The sequence below is a fragment of the Platichthys flesus genome, chromosome 8, assembly GCF_949316205.1.
Source record: "Platichthys flesus chromosome 8, fPlaFle2.1, whole genome shotgun sequence".
Classification (NCBI taxonomy): domain Eukaryota; kingdom Metazoa; phylum Chordata; class Actinopteri; order Pleuronectiformes; family Pleuronectidae; genus Platichthys; species Platichthys flesus.
This window is the reverse complement of record NC_084952.1, coordinates 16,393,146-16,410,824: the sequence shown is the minus strand read 5'-3', so window position 1 is coordinate 16,410,824 and position 17,679 is coordinate 16,393,146. Positions and strand designations below refer to the sequence as shown.

The window sequence follows — 17,679 nt, the reverse complement described above, 5'->3', positions numbered from 1 at the left end:
GCACGACTTCAATCCCCCCTTCTTTTTCTTTTGGGGTCTCCATACGCTCATCCGCACACCTGATGAAACTGCACTTCTAAGACAGCAAATTATCCTTTATCTGCAGCGCTGGTGTGAATTTCATTATCCAATCTAAAAATAGTTGTGGGCTAAGCCGAAAACTTTTCACAGCTGAAAATGAAATTCCACATCAGTGTATACAAGACACTGGCTCCGAGCGAAAGCGTGTCAGTGGCAAATCGAACGCTGTTTTAAGAAAGGATGAAGAAAAAGTGAACCGAGACACGACTGCTCCTGGTGCAATGCTGATGTGTACCCTTTTTTTTGGGTCCTGTCTCCCTCTCAACACTGTCAAAGCCACGACACAGTCTGAGCAAACTGTTGGAGCAAATCTGTCATCAGAAAGAGTTTTGATGGCATAGCATCCATCATACTCTGATGCAGGGCTACCGTGCTGCAATCATGAATGTGTTTACCGTGGTCCATTTGCGGCCGTATTGGGTTTACGTGAGTTCTATACCTTTGTGTGCTCGACGTGGAGGCGGTGCACAAAAGGCTGTGATCACTCTGTAAAGTAGCAGGGGACATCAGAACTGGTCTCGTGTCATTTACAGTAATGTTCAGGGCCATTGTAAATAAATGATGTTGGTGCAGTTACAAAAGCAATGGAACCAAAATGTGTTTCACAAAGAGTGTTTTATTCCTCTCTTCTCCTCCCCTGTTCCCAAATGCCGGCCTAACAAAATTGAGATGTGGATTTCTTTTCTTTTCCATTATCTACCCCTTGATAACGACGAGGTCAATTATTTGGTGATTATATGTCGGACGGGGAAGCACAGAGTCAATCAGCTGCCAAATGGAAACCGGATGGAAAAAATACAATGTGAACTTGGAGAATCTGTCTCCAGGGGGCAAAGCGGATAGATAAACGCCCGGCCAGGTTCTCGGCCAGCTTAACAACTTCTGGATGGTTCTAATGGACGGCGAGCAGCCAATTGAGCTGAGAGTATAACCGGCGAAGGTTGCGGCTATACTGAGACCCCCGTGAACCAAGATGGCTGGGGAGAATTTTCATTAAAAAACAAGAGAAAACTAACAACTTTGCATGGACCCTGGCTATAGTCATGGTTGAAATTCCCTCACAAAGCTTTCATCACAATGCTCCACTGACTTTGATGAATTTCATTCCGCATAGCTTCAACCCATTGATGCCCCAGCACAATCCCCCTCCCAACCCCACACACACACACACACACACATACGACCACAGGAGTACAAAGAGGCAGGAAGGAGAGAATAAAGGAGCGGCATGAACCCGGTGCCTTCAGGAAGATAAAGGAGAGTGAATCCAGGTCTCCTCACTCGCCATTTCATCGCCATGAGAATACACGCCCGAGGGGCCCAACACCCCCGATGGGCCCAAAGCTCCCCTGTCTGTACCATAAAAACACTATTTTTCTGATCTGCTAAGTATCTGGGAGGACCTTTCCCGCTCTGCACAGCGATGTGATAAGTCTTCACTATTAGCGTGTTCTTGGGTGAAATCCTCTATTTCACCCATTCTTCTAAAACCCTCCTGAAGAGCTGGCATGCCATAACTCACACAGCCACCCATGCTTTGCAGCCAAGCCCAGGAGCTTCCTCGGAGGAGATTAAAGAAGCAAATTCTGAATGCATGGAGGAACATCCGCAATGTGAACACTTGTCTCCACTGTCAAAAGAAAACACATGCACAGTAACACATGAGGGTAGGGGGAATTGTTCACAAGCAAACAAATGCAAACAAAGCAAAGTCGCGTCATCTGTCGTCGTGTTTTCTGCAACACTGACCGCTGAGGTTGCAAACTGCTGTTTTTTTAATGAATTTAGAATAGAAAGATAGCAGCCAGCTCGCTATATGATCTGTCTACTCCTACGTGGTGAGCACACTCCCTCACATCAGCCATCGCTGTGGAGACGCAGGCCCGCTAAATTAAATCGTGCCTGTTGAGAATAAAGCTATTTTTACCAGCATCATGAGACTGAGAACTAATCCAGGCTGGAGCTGCCTATAAAGAGGAGAGGCAATCTGGGTTCTGAATGGGTCTGAACGCTCAATCAGCAACATAGTGCACTCTAAAGGACAGACAGAAAGGCAGCCACTTCAACCCTGACAATGATTTCTTTCTCTTTCCTCTTAGACATTATCCTCCGGATCACAGTAAGTCACATAAGTCATACATTGCACTCACAGGTCTCTGAGTGTCTGTGATATTTTTTGGGCTGATGAAACATTATTGCGGTCCACGCACTTCCTTCTTTTCCCCCTATGAAAAGATGCTGAAGCCTTGGCACAGCTTCACTTTCAGCCTCAGCCGTGGTTCTGAAAAGCTGTAATGTCTGAGTACAGGCAAGAAGGGCAATTGCAGACCTATGTAATATTGCGCCAAACCACAAGAGGGGGAGGCACCACCTATTATACAGTATTCCCAGTGTCTGTGCATCAGCGCAGGTTTGGATGAAAGGCTTAATGTAGAATGCACCGCAGGGAATTGCTCGCATGCTGTGTCGACCTGTCTGAGAGAGAATTTGCAGTGTAGATCAGAACAGGACGTGTTTGGCAAATTACATGCAGGAACACCTGAGCAGAGAGACACAAATCAACACAGGTCTGAACCAGGCTGTTTTTATCACAGCTATAAACCTCAGAGGCTGCCTGTGATACGCTTGACTGACTGCGGTCCATATATAGGTATGCTGACATTTTATATGCATGTCTAAAATCTGCTCAAATCTCTATTTTGCATCAGTAATTTAGATTTGTATCGTAAACAGGAAAAGAGTAAGGATGAGGACGACGTGCAGTGTCATTGTTTGACCAGTAGGTGGAAATACATGCATATTAAGTGGCTGAGTCAGTGCCAAAGAGGTTTTACTGCAGTGGCAGCTGAAGAGAGAGGAATCTTTTTAGTTTTGCAACAAACACATATTTATTAATTTAAACTTATTTAAAAACAAAAAAATAGAGATTGCCATGAAAGCTGTGTAGTAAACTGTTCATGGATTCTTAACATAAACATTATAGCATATTCTATACTCACCATTGAAATCTATATAAACTACGGTTTTCCGTTAGTGTTTCCTGGGGATAACACGTTCAACTTTCTCGGCTCATGGTCCATTAAAATAGTCATTAAAATAATATGTGCTTTTTCTATTTACTCAAAATCAAATCAAAAAATGGAATGTATACTTTATACATTATCTACAGCTTATCCTTTGAGGATCGCTGGAGAGCTGGAGCAAAACCTCAGCTGACATTGGGCAAGAGCTGGGATACACCCTGGACATTCACATTCACACTCACACCTTTGGTAATTTCAGAGTCTCCAATTGACCTGACCTCAACCAATGTCTTTGAACTGTGAGGAATTTAGAGTACCTGGAGAAAACCATTGCAGACACACACGCACACACACACACACACAGACACACACCCTTACCCTGTTCAAACTTTAGAACACCAGCTATCAACAGGAGACTGTAATTCAGAGTTGTTAAACACATCTGATGGATTTCTGATCGATATGTTATAATCATGTTATGTTCAGTGGACCTGAAGCCTCTCTCCCTGTCTCATCTTACAACTGCTTTGCCTCACATGAAAAGAAATGGAGTCACATTTTGAGGTGGCCGAGCGTCTCGCAGAACAAAGATTGTCACTTGTCAGGTATAAACCATTACCTGCGTGCTGTAAAAATCTATTATTGATTCTCCCCCGCTCTATAAGCTCGGAGCTTGTCCTTATCTCCGCGGTGAAATCATTGGAGTCCACAGAGGATTGTGTTTGAGGTTGGCTGCTGGTCGATCTGCTTGTGACCATTTGCACTGATGCGGTTTCTTCCCCTGTTAAGAAAGGCGGGAGAGAGATGCTATCTGTGACATGTTCATTTTTGATCTTGAGAGCTCGCAGGTAAGGTCGGCGGCAGCGAGCGACGTGATTTTATCCCGTGTTAATAAGATTCAAGTGTTTTATCTGTCCCCGTATCACTTGAGCACAGTATATTTAAAAACCAATCAGATAAACCGACCTGACCAACAGCTCCATCTGCATCAGCACCTATTCAAATTATTCATTAAATTTTATGGCTAGTGGGGAAAAAGTTGCACAGCCCCTCGTTGATTGGAACGACTGTGCTGGAACCTGTATATTACTCATAAATATAGCAATAAAATATATCAACAAAGGGGCGGGATGGGTGGGTGGGGGTTACGCCACAGACTTACTTGCGGACCTGCAGGCGCGCGTGCTGCATACTGATAATGCTGTAACCCCACAGACACTGCATGAATCCTCAGATGCTACACACAGGTGTGAGCTCTTGCTGTGGAGATGGCGAGCAGTAATTCAAAAGCCTACTGGGCCCAGCAGGATCAATACTGAATACAGATTCTTTTTTTCTTTTTTTTACATCCCAGAGGTGAAAATAAGCTGTTTGACTTTTGCTTATTGCTGACTGATATGCACTTATACGTTTGACCAAATCTTCAAAAGATGTGCCCAGGATAAACTGAGGTATTTGATACTGTTTAACACTTTGATAGCTGGGAAGAAAAAACGAAAAATAAGACAACATCCCTCTATCCATCCTGGAGCCTATCATTGACATTGGGCAAGAGAAGGGGTAAAGGGACAGGTCACCACTGTTCCTCAGAGCCAACACACAGAGACAGACAAACAATCGCACTTACAATCACACCTATGGTCAATTTTGAATCTCCAAACAACCTAACCCTCAAACTGAGGAGAACATGGAAACTCGTTTTGTCGGTTCAACAATGCAGCATTTGGCACTGTGTAGTGAAATAGCAGAGACAGGAGATGATTAAAGAAGAAGTGATCAATGAATGTCCTTCGCAGAACAAATGTCAAGTGTCATAGAGGAAGTAAATCATGGTAGTCTGCCTGATCTCCACTATGCTTTTTAAACAACACATTTTTCTTAAATTAACTACTGCTTTTGTTTAAACCTTTTTTCTTTAACTTGAATTACTCCAATATATGCTATAAGCAATACAACAACACATGTCAGTCATTATCCATACATATATACATACTCACTTCAATCAAATCGTGGATAACAGTGTTTAGTTTGGCCTTTCACGGTCTGAGATTGGTCATAAATTGTCCTAATTGGGCAACCGTTGTATAGATATTCACATTAAGTGTCAGGTGCAGATTCAAAGTCGAGTTTTCTTTCTCATTCCATGTGCTGCAGTCGGAGGAAAAGGTCAACAGTAAGAATATCTTTGGTATTTTAGTGGCTCCTAGCAACTTCAGTGTGAAAGATGTATTTTGCTACAGTGTTTGAGGTGAGAACTGTCTATGGGGAAATATACTGAACTTACTCTCTCTAACCCTTTTTGGGTATTTATGTGTACAAATAAGAGCATCTATTAGTTCACAAAAAGACACATAATGTGGTTCATTTTAAGAAGCTAAGCTCTCAAGAAGTTATGAGTTTATACTGTTAGCTGCTATACATCTGAAATCATTCTCAATTTGGGGCACAGCAGGATGTCCGGTGACAACGCAGCCATAATGTCTGACGATGGAGGAGGTGCGGGTTGATGAATGGTTCAATACATTTTCAACATGGGGGAGATCATTACCACGATTGTTTCCCACGGTGGTCATCACTGTAAACATGATGTTAAAAGACCCCTGCCCTTAATTAAGTAGTAAGCTCAATAACATTGGCTGACTATGTTTGAAAACTATTATTGGCTTATGTCATAGAGTGTATATAAAAATGGATGATATGACGGCTACTCAAAAATGATGAAGCATCTTCATCACCCTTGTGGCTAGCTACAGTATGTTATCATCATAAAAACATTGCGTCTGCCATGCTAGTGGATGGGAAGTGGATCAAACTGTACATGACGAATAACATTTTCTAAAAGAGGTTTTCTGTCATTTTGGGTAGCTCTTATCACACTAATGTGCAATATGACAGTATTGGTTACCTGGTAATTTTGGCTTCATATCTGGATAGAGGAAGGAGGTGGAGACGGGTTGTCCTTCTTTATGGTGAATGTGCTCTCACATGTTTGGAATGTAACTTATCACTTAGAAAATGACAGCTTGGCTCACAGTAATGTCTTCATTGGAATAGTCTGCCTGCTTAAAACAGGTCCACAGTGAACCACACTATTTGCATTATTCTATGCTATTTTCATCCCTGCAGTAGGCAGAAAAAAATGTGCATGGACCTCGCGCAGCTCATTGTATAATTATGCATATTTTGTTTGCTTATTTGACTTTTAAATCACACAGTAAACACACAAAATAAAAAAAAATAATCATGTTTGGTTCAGATTATATCCGTAATGACAGTAATGCCCACTATACAGTAGCTTCACGTCTAATTCTGAATCTCCTCAAATGCCTACATAGAGCGCCGGCTTTCCCTTTTGGTTAATCAACTCTCTATTCAAGCAAATTAAGGTGGAGGGTCGATGCTCAAATCACAGTAGGATTATGCATGCTACATCCATAGTGGCTCCTTTATTAAACCTCGACCTCCAGTATGTGGCCACACAGATTAGTATGCTTATCTGCACAACACGATGGTTGGTTATGAATCAATCTTCTTCATGGTTTTCCACTTTATGCAGGAGGTATTTGAATAAAAAAAACAAGCTTCTGCATGCAATAGAGCGTGTCATCATGGAGACGTGTCAGTTCATGCAGACTTAAAGAGAAAACTGCGGTCGTTTCCACAATTTGTTCCTAGTGACACTATTGTTACACGCAGACACAACCAAAAATAACTGAACACATTCCTTGACAATCACGACAAAGTTCGCAGGCTGAGAAAAACACCCGAGAAGCTCAACTCTGCAGCCACATCCTCCTGCTCTCTGGGGATCCCGATGCTTTCCTCGGCTAGGTGGGATATATCATCTCTCCAATATCATCTAGCTTCCAGTTGCATGCCTCCAGAATACCTTTTACTGGAAGGTGTCCAGGAGAATCCTGATCAGAGGTCAGCTGGCTCTTTTCGGCGTGAGGGAGAGCTGGGTGCCAGTTAGAGTCGAGATAGAGAAGATTTGCTCAGGCAGGTTTCCTATAGCACCTCAGTTACCGTCCGAGCCTTTTCCCAGGAAGAACGTTGGTCTTTTTGTGTCAAATAAAACCATTAATTACATTCAGATTTGGAATATTCCACAGATTCTGCACCGTGCCAGTGTTCAGTTGTAGTGCAGGACATGTCATTCCCTCAGTGAAGTAGAAACTATGGCTGTGGAGTACAGGGTAGTAGATGGGCACGCAGCAGCACCGACTTTCATGGAGTAGACACCAGAAACTAAAGTAGACAAGTTTAGAGCAGTGATATCTATGAGTTTAAGCAATTTAATGCAGTTTCAAGTGATATCCACACTGAGTGGATTTAAATGTGCTTTTATGCGAGGACTAGTGGGCCTTGGTGGAGATGTTCACTCAACTGAGATCTCTTCTCAGAGATGAACGTATGTCTTCAGCCTATAAACAGGCTTTTTCTGTTCATTGGGATCTGGGTCTACACAGCTTACATCAACTTGTGCTGCTCGTATACATTTGAAGAACCAGCTGTATTTTCCATATAGGAGTTATTAGGGGCATTCTGGAGTGCTGTACTTCAAGTAGTAACAAAACGCTTCAGAGGTTTTTATAAATGGCTATTGAAACAGTTGACAGATCAAAAGGGAAGCACTAACCCTCTCTAGGTATGTTCGTCTTAATGTTCAAAGGAAGTAAAGGCCATGTGACACCGGGCAGAAGGACAACAAGCAACATGAAGGTTCATAGAAAAACACTGCATTAACGATGGGATACCACTGATCAGTGACAGGGGGTACAACAAGAATCTAGTCATGACTTTGTAGCATTTCTTTTATGAAAGGTGCTATACAAATAAAGTGTATTATTTGTATTACATTCATTATCATTATTATTACTTTTATTATTGCTGTTGGTATTATTATAAAAATGTAAACAAATAATTCCAAAGTAATGCACTTTTGACAACGCAAAGCAGATCTGAATGAAACCTGATTCTCATGCTTTCATAGTCAGATTCAGGGTCGGCACCCCCCCCCCCCTCCCCCCACCCCCGATCTCTGGTCAAGGAAAACTCACATCCGTCTGATAAGATTCTCAAAATAAAAACGAGGGAAATATAAATCATCGGATACGTCATTGATAGGAGTCCAAAACGGATTGGTCCGGGTGAATGTTTTGTTATTTTAGTTTATTTGTTGAGATGTAGATCTGTTATATAATGCAGCTCCATCACTGTAATGAGAGAAAGGTTCATAAGATAGTCTTCTCAGTGGGTTTCAAGGTGTGCATGAGAGCGTGCACGTTCCAGAGGGTGGGAGTGATTGCTCGTCACTCTTCACCTCCTTTGCTTTCAGTTGCTCTGTTTGCTCCACCATGCGCCATTTATCCTACCTGGTGGAAAGTTTGTGACAGAAAAAAAAGAAAAGCATTATGCAGTTATACAGCAGTACTATGTGTAACACAGTCTGTTTAAATACGACCTCCTCCTCACTGATCCCTGCTCAGCTACACTGCCACCCACGCCCTACAGCCGGCGACCTGCCTCCGCCACCCCAGCCTCCAGCTTTTAGCACTGAGTCCAAACATGGCTGTGGTAAATGGTATCCATCTTGAGCAAATGTATCTTGCCTGCCAGGCCCACTATGGGATTTTTCATGTGTTCCCTGTTTTATTTTAGCATGCTCATCCAGGGCAAATCCAAAGAATGGAGTCATCCCTGCCAAGCATAACTGTCCTATTTGTAAGATACATGGTTAAGTCATGACATTCGTGTTCCTGACTGAATTGGTTCTTTCTGTCACGATAAACGAAGATCGCCTTCAAAGATAATCATGGTCCTGCCCTTCTCATAATATCACAACACTTAACTGTCAAGGCACAACAATTGTCTATTGTCATTTTTATCTCATGAAATAACACAACAGACAAATGGTTGAAAAGAAAAAGAAAAACTTATTTTCAAAATTTCTATAATACATTGGTCCTAATCCCCCAATAGGCTATTGAGTTATTGATATAAGGATGTAAGCTATTGAGCTAATATCAAGGGACATTTAAGCAAAATGTTGGGGCTTACGGACACCCTGAAACTCCGAAAGTGTTTTTGGACTCAGACACTTCACCAACCCATCCACTGGCATAGTGGTGAGTAAATAATGAGGGAATTTTCATTTTTCTGTTAACTATCCCTTTAAACGTAGAGGCTATTATATATATAAAAAAACAGCTTAATCTTAAATTTGTGAGGTGCCTGGAGGAGAATGTAATGTTTTTATTATCAGTATGAAACAAGTGAAAATAGATATTTGTACATTGGAGCATCTCTCAGACTGGTGTTAAAAAGTGGTTACTTTATAAAGGAATGGGTTCACCGCAGTATGTGAATTTGTCTTGCTCGAATCCCCCAGAGGAGCTGTAGCAGGAGATCATATGACCGTCTGATAGTCCTCGACAAGATCTGTGTCACCCAGCAGCCGAGAGAATAAGAACAAGCAAATCAGGACAAACGGACTCCTTTGAAAGACTCGCCTGTGGAAGCTTGTTCGGTGTTGAATACCAGCAAACATAAAATGATCTAACGTGATTACTTTAGGTTTGTTTGAGTGTACATTTTACAACTCTACAATCTGATGATATGTGTGAATGCATGAAGAGGCTTTTAGAACATGTGTTGGCCTGTTGCCCGTTCACATTGACAGACAGCCCCACTGGGAACGAAACATAATCTGATCAACCTTTCACCCAGGATAACATGTAACGTGAAAGAAGGATAATGTCATCAGAGCCATGGTATCGTTCAGGAGTTTTGTTATCATAGTTTCAGGACTTCTCTTTATATTTTGAATCAACATCTTTTCCTTTTGAAGCATGACATTTTCATGACTATTTCATTTGAGGAATCTGAACAGATAACATCCTCATACACAGTTCGCATGTGATGCACATGTGAGGAACTACACACGTTCTGTGCATTCACGAATGAAACTGAGCAAAAAAAAAGAAGCATAACTCCACAGTAACATTTAAAGCCAGAGGATATATGTAAAAGGGAATCTCCCATATATATATAAAAAGTAGTAATAAATCATGACATTGAACCCAGCCTGACTCATCCTATTCGATAAACCTTTCCAACTGTGTTTATCACATGTCTTAACCTTTGGAAGACACTATTTCCTATTGTCTTTCCTGTAGTTAAATATAAACTTAACACTGACCAGAGCATGCAATTAACATTAACAAGGGCACAGAGCATTTATTGAGATGTTTATCTTATCTCGACAAAAACTCATAAGACATCTTATCCATGTGATATCCCACTATCAACTGTGAACCAGACAGGGGAGGCTACTGTTTCACTTGCGTTGCTTCATGTTTTTCCCCCTGGATTTGTGCTCCGCTGTGACAACAGCCGCTTTGAGTCCGCCTCGCTTGAACATGCAGTACAGGAGAATATCTGTGACCCACAAACGACTAGACGAATTACAGGATATTTGGTGGGACGATTGCGATAAATGAGACAAATATACCTCATATACTAATACTAATACACACAATATATTGATCATATCATATTTAATATTGGTGTATACAGTATTGTACCTGTGGCATTGCAGTTCACATGACCTACTCATTTTACTACTCCCTGTTGGCAGTGCTGTTTTCAGTCTATAGTGCGCATGCACTGAAAACAGTCCATAGAGTGGACTTGTGAATACAGAGCACAGGATGTTCTCCGGTCAGTGTTTACTGGTGTGATCGAAAATCATTTGCTGTGGCAAGTCATGGCTCAGTCTTATATTCTCTCTATTTAAAGTAAAGTGTCGTTAAATCTGTATTGATCCTTAAGGGAGTTTGCAGTGTTGCAGCAGCTACTTGACATATATCAAGAAGAATCAATAGGTTTAGATTTAAAAAAAAAGCCTCAATTATATGCAATCAGAGTGTGAGGAACAAATATAAATGTAGACTATGGCTACACTGTGTGCTGAATATGCACAGTGCAATGGTGGTAATGAATGAACAAGCATCAACTAAAGCTCCTGCAACCGGCTGCTGCTAGAGCAGGACCATGTCGACAAAAATGAATGAAAAAATGAATGTAGCTGGCAGTGATACACAGCCCACTAAATGTTATCCCAGCAGCTAACCAAGTGCAAAATGCTCATGTAGACCACAAGTTGTCTGTTATGCCTTCATCCTTAAAGGGATACAACTAGCAAACACAAGTCAGTGAAAAAACCCACCAGCTCTATCTGTGCTCTCCTGATATCCGGGGATGGAGGCAGGGAGCATCACGATTACCATAGAAACACTTTGAACTAAATGCTACCTCACGGGGATGCACGGGGAGCAGCGCCATTCTCCCTCTCTACCTGAGCAGCAGCAGGTTAATTCTCTCTCAAAGAGAGGAGTGATGATATCACTAGAAATCAGCGCAAACTCCTTAATCCTGCCGTCAAATAACTCAATGTGACAGGCAATTATACCCCTCACTTTAATGAGTCCTCATCAGGCCTGATGGGAGAAAATGTGTGAAGAGGAGACGGGTTCTGTCAGCACAGTGACATCAGAGCACTTCAAGCCTTTTGACCTGGAGTCGAGAGTGAACGTGTCGTCTGTGAAGAGATTGACTATTTCTACCTTTATAAAAAAGAAAGAAATGTGTCACTGAATCATTTCTGTATCACTTAGTGGGCCGAGCCATTGGGGTTCCAAGGAGAAATTTGACTTCCAGCACATGTGGCACCTAATATTTCTGGAAAACTGCAAATGAACATTGAGATGAGCAAGAGTCAGTCCTCTCATCTCAGTGAAAAAATATACTCACCAAAAGTCGAATTATGCAGTAAGTGCATGTATTTACAAATATGCACTAAACCCAACGGTAATTGTAGTTACGGTGGGTTTTGTCTATGTGAAATTCACTGCCAAAGGCATAACTACAACAATCCAAAGAATTCCAACCCCTAGCAGGAATTGGCAGGTTCTAAATCATTTGTGACACAACTTGCACCAGGCTTGTGCACATCGTGTTTCTTTCCGACGGTGCACCCCTACTGTGAAATTTCAAAATAGTTTATAACACATGGTTTAACATTGTTAGGACACGTTCCCTGTGAGTTTCGCAACGATGGGTCAAACATTTTCTGTTTTATAGTCTGATTTGCGTTGTGACACCAATTTTTTGTGGTATAATTGAAACAAACCTTCAGAGTGTGTTTCAGATATGTATATGGTCGCATAAATAGACCAAACACATCGTGCAGCTTCTTTGAGTTGCAGGATGTGTTTGGTCCATTTATGCGACCTCATCAACAACTTTTAATAAGCGCAGACGAATAATGAGGGATATATGTCCTAACAATTCTAAGGAAAATTAATTATAGTGGTATTTCATGAAGTTGTATTGTAAAGCACATTGAGCTGGATGTATTTCAAAATTTCAAGTTAATATGGCTGTTGCAGCATTGCTTTTTGGGACCATAATTTCTCACCATCTGGCCTTTTTTTTCTCTTCACCGTCATCTATATTTAATGGCCCAGGTTTGGTGTTTTTATCTCATTCCAGCTTGCAGCAATTTGATCCACACAGCAATATAACAAATTAAATAAAGCAAGATAGTTTGAATTCTCCAGGATAAGAATTCTAAAGAAAACCCCTAAGTGCTTTAGTTATGAATGTAGTATAGTAGCAAAGATCCATTCTAAGTTGCTTCCTCTGTGACACGGTTTTACTGCAGGAAGTTAAAATGTTCTCCTCATCTGATGGATTCATTTAAAACTGAAATTAAACCTCACAGAACCAGAAACCACTTCAGAATAACACTGTTTGTCACATGGTCGTACATGAACATTACTATTCGCAGAAAGGACCCTTGCAATCATTTTCAGGAAATCATTTTCCAGCTCAATTTTCCATACACATAAAAATTGTGATTGCAATTTGGCCTGCATTGTTATCACACATAACAAAACCAATGCTCCCTCTCTATGTGCTGATCACTTTAAGTATTTTGTATTTTGTGCAAGATTACTTTTTTGTGTATGTGGTTGTGTCTGTTTTTACTCCTCTGAAGCCAGCATACTGTGATCTGCTCCAGCTTTTATGATCCGCCCAAGGCCAGTGTTGTGTTCACATAATCACATTTATGAGCTCTAACATATTGTGGGTTGTTACAATTAAGTAGTCCAGGACTCTGTTGTCAAAAAGTAACCAATCCATATTTAAGATCTCTATTAAAAAGCAAGATTTTGAACCAGGATTAACCATTTAGACCTTATTTGAGTTTGATTTAAACCTTGAAACTGCCCATAAACGTCTGTAGCTGTTATTTACTCATGTTTATTCCTTACTTGCTGGAATAACTTGCTGCAGGTTAGAGTTTTATTGAACGCTCTGGCTCTTTTTCAACTGATTCCAGCTTCACATTTCAACAAGTTCACAACTTTATACCCGGGAGGTGGCGAGGGCACTGCCGTCCTCCCATGTTGGCCACTGAGCAGATGGAGGGCGTGACCTCACTAACCCTGATCGCCCCAGTACAGTTGGCACTCACTGAAGGAAGGAAACCAGCAGATCTCTAGAAGCCACCAGCCAAATTCTTCCAGGTTGGGATTACGGCGGCTCACTGATGCCAACAATCTGATGAAGAAAGTCCAACTGTTTGTTTATTGTAGCCCACTGCACTGTTTTCTCACACACTTGGTCTGTTAGCACCAACTGTAGCTTAAGTAACTGATATACTGCATGATGTAATCATGTTAAGATTGGACAGATGGAGAGTAGGTCTACTTTATCTCTCAGAATAACAAACAACCCAAACCCAAACCCAAACACACACACACACACACACACACACACACACACACACACACACACACACACACACACACACACACACACACACACACACACACACACACACACACACACACACACACACACACACACACACACACACACACACACACACACACACACACACACACACACACACACACACACACACACACACACACACACACACACACACACACACACACACACACAGGTTTGTGCAGCTAGGACTTTGCATCAACGGCCTAATCAAAACCATATTCCACCTTAACCGTGACCAGTTCATGTCTAACCTTAACCTAACCATAATTCACATCTTACCCCTAACCTTAACCAGGGGTATTGACTAGAGGTCCTTAGGGGGGTGGACTTTGGTTCCCATGAGGTCTACAGGTCTTGACAAGGTCAGTGTTTATGCTGTCCTAAAGAGGAAACAAAATGAACACACACGCATGCAAGCACACGCACGCACACACACACACACACATAACAGTGTTAATGAAGGTAATATAAATGGTTGTATAATGAAACCGTTTTAAACTAATCATTAGAAGCTGTTCAGTTTACCAAATATCCAGAAGGCTTATAGAAAAAATTTGACTTTAGTGTCTAATGCAATTATTTAACATTTTCTAGACCATCGGTTGCTGTAGATTAAAGGTTTTAATAAAGGTGAATCTGCATACACTGCGCAACGGAGAACATTCTGCTGTCAGTCAAATTTAACATTTCTTGACTTGGGCAGCCGGGTCATGAGTTTTCATTAGTCCATCCCCATCACTGCTGTCCATCAGCTAGTCGGTGTTACTTGTCCTAACGTGACTAAAAGAACGCAGGACCGACTGATGGATGCTGACTTACACACTGACAAGACCTGGAGCTGCTCTGCAAAAGAATTCCTCTTTCATTTAATCATCTGAATCCGTTTCTCTTTTTCCTGCAGGACAATCGGGTTGAAACAAAATACTTTTCTGTTTGACGAAAAATAAATCATGCTGCCTGATAGCTATTCTATATTTTATACAAATTAAATTGTATTTTATATGTATTCAATATTTATGCCAGCAGCTCTGTTTTTGTATTTAGTTATGCTTTAAGCTAAATATTCAGCAGCTGGCATGCAGATGTTCAAATATTCAAAGGTTGTATTGTCACATGAAGAAATAAAAAGATAATAATACAAAAAAAATACTTATTTTCCAATGTCTCTATCTGTTTTCATAAATCTAAAGAAATAAGAAATAAATGCACGTTCATATGCACTCACAAACACACCACATAGAGAGATCCATACATACTGATAGAAAGTTATAAATTATTTGGCCATAAAGCGAGCAGGTTACACAGCAGTCGTATGCTGGAGCAGATGACAGCACTGGATGAAAGGATCACAAAAGTTATGACAATTCATCCTGAGGGGACATGACTGTTTGTACCAACTGTCAGAGCAATTTGTGTAATAACTTCTGAGGAAATCAAGCAGCAATAGATGCAGGATTAGCCCCGGGTCGAATGTTTTTTTCTTTTTCCTCCAATCGATGGATTATGAGACAATCGTCTGGTGGGAACCAGTTAAAGACCCCCACCACCTACTTACTTTAACCACGAAAATGTCCCGGGGCTGGGACAAATAAATGATTATCTTATCTTAACAACTCAGCAATTTTCACATTTCATTGCTATGTGAATTACTTTCAATGAACAAATTGTAATTTTAGGCCGATTAATCTGTGCAAAAAAATCTACTTAAATATCTGGAAATTCCTATTTACAAATGTATTCAGACTCCAAAATGTTCAAAATCACATCATCCATGAGATGTGTCCTGAGTCCACCTGTATCAAACGGAATTGATGGCCAAAGTATAAACAGGCACACTCCTCTATATACTGTATTGTCCCACAACATACAGCAAACACCAAGTCACGAAATTCGAGGAGCTCTTCAATATAACATTGGGGTGAAGTTGGCCCCAGGACAAAGCTATGAAAGCATTTCTAAAGTTCTGAGTGTTTCCAAGAGCCCAGTGGCTTCAACAATAGTGACATGGAAAAAGTTAGGAAACACCAGGACTCTTCCTAAAGTTGCATGTCAGGTCAAACTCAGTAAATGGGCAAGGAGGGGGTTGGTCAGCTATACCCAGCAGTAACTGTAACAGAGCTTCAGACGCCCTCTGCAAAGACTGTAGAACCTGCAGGAAGGCCAGTCATCTCAGCAGCGCTCCATCAATCACAGCTTTATGGGCGAGAGGCTGGCAACCGCCACACTGAGTAAAAGATGGATGACGTGAGTTTCCCTGACAGCTCTGAAAGGATTTTGAGTGGATGAAGGGAAAAGATGCTCTGGTGTAATGAGACAAAACTTTTTGAGCAGAACTCTAAACATTGTATCTGGCAAACATCATGTACTACATCACTTGGCTAATATCATCCCTACTGTAGAGGCATGGTGGCAACATCATGGTAGAGGCCGTGGTTTTCAGCTGCAGGGACATGAGAGAGTGATCAGGATTGAGGGAATGATGAATGCAGCCAAAAACAGAGAGAGCCTTGAAGAGATCATACTCCAGAGTGCACGCGAGAGGACACTGTCTCTTTATACTCGCCTGGCTGCTTGACGATTTCCAAGTGCTCATTTTCCCAATAAGTTTGGTTTGATTTGTTATTTGATGTAATAAAACTGTGGTGAAACATAATGATTGACAGTTGAGACCGACTCACGTTGGGTCGAGTTCGGGTATTAACGGGAACCCGCTACCACAGCTCCATCCTTCTGATCAGTGCTGCACAGGCACTGGCTCCATGTGCGATGGCGTCTGTATCCAGGTTAGCACGGTTTCCCTGCTGGACAGTGGGAGGAAGTGGAGATGCCTCATCCATCTTTCTATTCAGTATATGCTTGTAACACATTGGAGTTAAGGTTCAAGTCTTACAGATATTTTGACACTCGACATGTTTTTGACCAATGACACTCTTGTTCTTGTCCCTAGGGACAGCAAAAGACATGTCTTTTGCTGTCAGGAACTGGCAGAGCTTAAAGAGCTGATTGAAGCAGGCCTCCTGTGCAGACTTACCGTCTGGACCAGCTACATAAGTCCTAAAGTGCTTTCTTTATGAGGACTAGTGTGAAAAGCTTGAATACATTGTCTGTGACCTGATCAGATCCCAGCAGAATCCTCTCTGCAGAGGTGTTCATTCTCTGGATCAAGACAGTCCGCTCCTTCTGATTTCAGATCAAAGCTTCTAAGAAATTAATTTTTTGGTGTGAGCATTAAGCAGCAGCCTCAAGGCCTTAATCATCACTGAAAGCGAAATTGCAAGTGATGGCTCAAATTTTTAATAAGCTGAAGCTAATCATTATTTGGAGAAAACAAAAAGGGAGCTTCATTAATGGCTCCAGGGAATGTGCGTTTTAATTGCGATGCAAAAAAGAACACTGCGTCTTTTTGTATTAAAGTAACTGAAACGTCCCAATTGGACAGATGCTGCTGACGTGAATGTCTCTATCATTTGTATCCATTTCATCTTACCAGTATTTATTAAAGAAGACTTAAGAAGATACTATTCAGTCTTACTGACTCTGAGATTTTGGGCCAAATTGTCATCTTTTCTTTGTTGTCTGTTTTTATATCACAACATAATGGACTAATTGATTACTTTTTTGCTCTTACTTTAATGTTTCTTTTATTTTTTTCCGTCTTTTAAACGGTGTTGTATCAATTTATCTTTGTTTTTCTGATCATTTTTGGTGT

At 41.3% G+C, this 17,679-nt stretch overlaps 1 protein-coding gene across 1 annotated transcript in view; it reads right to left on the bottom strand.

The window, feature by feature from the left end:
• Positions 1-8,149: 8,149 nt before the first annotated feature.
• tspan17 (tetraspanin 17) overlaps positions 8,150-17,679 on the bottom strand; it is a 61,590-nt gene continuing 52,060 nt past the window's right edge. The window contains exon 10 of the transcript XR_009921717.1: positions 8,150-8,479. The gene's annotated coding sequence lies outside the window, so the exon portion shown is untranslated. The remainder of the gene's footprint in view (positions 8,480-17,679) is intronic.